The following is a 4,756-nucleotide window of genomic DNA, read 5'->3' as shown; positions in this document are numbered from 1 at the left end:
TAGAATTGCCACTCCTACGCAGCTGATAAACAAACACCGCCAACATAAGTCTCCACAAAAAGTAGAACCGCTTCCGAGTTAATTAGAGTTCGGAATGATCCGAACAGAGCCCCTTCGTTATACATACTCTTACAATCATTTCGAATTATAAAGAAGAGTCATTAGCATTTTTAATTGGTATTACTCGAAAATAAATCTACTGTGAATCAGATTTGTACAATGTTTTATGAATTTTCCAGACTGATCTTTTTCCGACGTAATGAGAAGACAAGTATAATTACGCATACTGATGAAATCACTTGACCAGATTTGCATGTTTCAGTTATAATTTTATCTCTATTGATTAAACCAGTTCGTGTGACGGTGAATAAAAAAACACAGCAATTAGTCAGGGATCAACTTCATTAAATGCGTCTGTTTTTCGGCTGTTGATTCGAAAGGGAAAGAGTAAATAATGGGTTTTAGAGCAGTTTTTTGTTGCTTTTTGTTTTGATTTGTTTTGTTTTATTCACGGTATAAAATGTTCGCGAATGTTTACCGAGTTTTCCGCGTGTGTGCGTGCAGGCTCGTGTGTGTGTGTATGTATGTATATATATATATATATATATATATATATATATATATATATATATATATATATATATATATATATATATATATATATATATATATATATATATATATATATATATATATACTGTATATATGTTCGTGAACGTATATGAACTAAATTTTGAACTAGCTGTTACATAGTTCTTATGCATATATTATTAATAGATGCATTCAAGACCCCATTAAAAATAAAAATTCTATTCTTCGCGTTAATCAGGATTTCCTCTTTTCCGGAAATAACAGAAACGCGATTAAAGTGTTTAAAAAAAATAAATAAATAAAAATGTCTTTTTGCTCACCAGCTCCATTCCATGAGGCTCATCCGGGAGGAGACCCACGGCCCTTGGAAAATAATTCCATCCGAATTCATTTGTCTAATTATTTTTATTTTTATTCCCAATTCCGCTGTAAACAAACAGCGCCATGAAAGTGGAAGGTTCCGCGACAAGTGTTTTGTCGGCGTTTTCCGGTGAGCGGCCATTGCTTTTTAAGGGCGCTCTCTTCCCTGTTCTTTCTTTCTCTCGCAAATATACACACACACATACACACAACCACACACACACATACACACATACACACCTACCTACACACACACACACACACCTACACACACCTTATACATCTACCTACACACACAAAAACACCTAATTATATACCTACACACACACACAAAACACATACCTGCCTACCTACACACACACACACAAACACCTACCTGCACACACACACACCTGCACACACACACACAAACACACACACACCTACACACACATACCTACCTACACGCAAACATACATACAGTATCTACACACACACACACACACACACACACGCGTATGCACACGCGCAGAAAACTCGGTCAACATTCGCCAACAAGTTTAGCCATACGAATAAAAAGAAAAAAAACAAAAAATAAAAAAAACTGCTGTAAAACCCATTAGCCTAGTTACTCTTTCCCTCTGAATCAACTTCCGAAAAACACAAAAGCATTTCATGAAATTAATCTCGACCAATTGCCGTGTTTTTTATGCGGTGTTTTTTTCCTTCGCTGTCATACAAACTGGCTCAATCAATGCTGATAAAATTATAAATCCACTAATCCAAATCTGGTCGAGTGATTTTCATCAGTAAGCGCAATTATACTTATCCTCAGACGAGTCAAAAAAAAAAAAAAAGACCAGAATGCAAAGTTCGCAAAACACTGAATAAATCCGATTCGCAGAAGATTTATTTTCGAGTAATGCCAATTCAAAATGCTAATGACTGTTCTTTATAATTCCGAAATGAATGGAAAACTATATAAAAACGAAGGGGCTTTGTTCAGATCATTCCGAACTTTCATTAACTCGGAAGCGGTTCTGCTTTTGTGGAGACTTATGTTGGCGGTGTTTGTTTATCAGCCGCGTAGGAATGACAGTTCTCACGTAACTGGAGCTGTTTAATTAAAGCTTTTTCATTCTGCTTCTAGACTTCTCTCATTGCTCCCTCGTCATAAACACTTGATCCATACACAAACTTCTGTCTTAATCCACACAGCTCTTACTCTGTCATACTTTCTCTCATCGTCTACTGTACGACGTGCGCGTTAAACGCGCGTCCAAACGTGCGCGTTAAAATCGCGTCTAAAACGCGTGCCCTGAGATGACCCCAGCATCCAATGATATTAAATTAAACAGTCAATTAAACTTGCAAAGGAAGGACGACTGAGCACTCTCCTCTCGTTCATCTCTAAATAGCTGGTAATGGCAAATGTTAATGTACAAGAAAACAGGATAATAAATTATAATAAGTTATAACATTTTGATGTTCACATTATAAATGGATGCAGCTAATGGGGAAACTTCTCTTTACAGGAAAAGCTCTTGCATTGGACTGGGAATAAATTACTGTATTTTTTTTCGTATAAAACATATAGATTCAATTCAGCACGTGCTCTGATCAACAGAGCATAAAATGTATCGTTATAGTTTTAAAACCTTCCTTTATGAGATGGGCTTCCCCTTTATAATATTCCTTTAAGAAAGCGATTTACTTTTGTTTCAGTTTTTTACTGAAAATTCATACACTGCATGTCTTATAATACTAAAAAGAAATATTTAATGATAATATTTAATGATATAAATAAAAGAGTTTGGTACCAGACTGGTATGCATGCTAGTGTTGAAAAATGCAAAAATATATAAAATTACCCTAATTGGCATACACACACACACACACACACACACATATACACATATATATATATATATATATATATATATATATATATATATATATATATATATATATATATATATATATATATTTCATTTACAAGAAATGCTTAAATGAGATTTTCCTCAAATAAATATCCATTTGTTATTACGAATTCATTTACCATGGAGAGAGAGAGAGAGAGAGAGAGAGAGAGAGAGAGAGAGAGAGAGAGAGAGAGAGAGGCGCACTCGTCCAGTCGACCTAAATTCAAGTGTCATTTATTTATTTACTCATTCGCAACGGGGTTTTGAGATATGGGAGAAACCAGTGCCCGTTCCCTGAGACAGAATTTCAGGACACTGCCCCTCTCTCTCTCTCTCTCTCTCTCTCTCCTCTCTCTCTCTCTCTCTCTCTCTCTCTCTCTCTCTCTCTCTATTGGATAACAGTTTTCCTTTTAGAAAAGTTCTTGACTTTTCACAGACACTTAATCAAAGCAACTAACCAGCCTTGAATATATTGGTTTGTAATTCCAGCTTCGGTGTTTTCATAAGATTCTTAGAACCTCATGATAACGACCCTCTAAATTGTGACTCCACTAAGGTTTTCAGCTCTCAGAATTTCTTTTTTTTTTCTGCTTCCTATTCGGTTATAATGCCTCTCCATCCAATTTGAAAATCTAGACAATGACATTATTCTGATCTGCGGTGAAGACGTAAATTCTGCTTTTATTCGGTTTCTTCTTCAGCTTTTGGAATGGAATAGAATATGGAATTTAAGCCAAAGGCCAAGCACTGGAAAGGAAATTGACTGTAAGAATGTTTGAAAGGTGTAACAGGATGAAAACGTCGCAGTTGCACTATGAAACAATTGTTAGGAGAGGGTGGAGGAAGGAGATGGAAGAGAGATGGAACGGAAGTGCAGTAAAGGAATGAAGAGGCTGCAGCTACCCTCGATAAGGTTCCAAGAAGGTCGAGGCAGCTGTAATCACGGTCACAGAAACTAAATGCATTACTGCCTAATGCAATTCTCATTGTATATTAATAGATTTACTTACATTTTTGTCTCTATTTATTTATTAATTTGTTAACATATTTTCCTTTTCTAATAAGCGACCTCTTCTTCTGTATTTCCTTTACTTCGCTCATTCTTTCTGATGAAAATCATATTCTTTGGAAGCTTGAATTTCAAGTCAATGGCTCCTAATGTGGGGCTTGTTCCACTGAATAGGTTCATCTTCTGAATAATAATAATAATAATAATAACAATAATAATAGTAATAATTATAATAATAATAAGACTATTTATCCCTCCTTTGATCCTGCTGCCTAATTAGAGCATTCAGTAGACCACGCATTTAATTGCTTTAAGATTAACTAATTACTTTAAAATCAACTTAATCCTTTAATAAGAAAAGGTTCGTTCAGTCTTTCTAGAATCTTCTTTCATTTGTGTGAACATCTCAACAATGCAACAAAAACGGCTGTTGAACCATTAATCACTTGGAAAAGTCACGAAAGAAGAGAATTACAACGCATATAATATTTGCACACAATTGATTATGCTTCCAGTCAACACGAAGGTGTGTGTGGCAGTAAAAAAAAAAATAAAAAAATAAAAACAGGTTTGAACGCAAGAGGGAATTTCTACCAGCGGGTTAAGCTCTAAATTACAAGGACCTCCATGACGGAAATGGATGTGGTGATATAAATCATGATGGATGCATGTTTTTTTTTACGAAGCAAAAGAATGATGAGCAAAAATTTATGAACGTTATTGCATCGGAATATGACCTGCAGTTTGTATAGCGCCTATCTGGGAAAATGTTATGAACGATAGATAAAAAATTGCATATATATATAATATGACCTGCAGTTTGTGCAGTGCTATATATATGTGTATATTATATATATATATATATATATATGATATATATATATATATATATATA

This window comes from Macrobrachium rosenbergii, chromosome 9 (genome assembly GCF_040412425.1).
Source record: "Macrobrachium rosenbergii isolate ZJJX-2024 chromosome 9, ASM4041242v1, whole genome shotgun sequence".
Taxonomy (NCBI): Eukaryota; Metazoa; Arthropoda; class Malacostraca; order Decapoda; family Palaemonidae; genus Macrobrachium; species Macrobrachium rosenbergii.
This window is presented reverse-complemented; position numbering follows the sequence as displayed.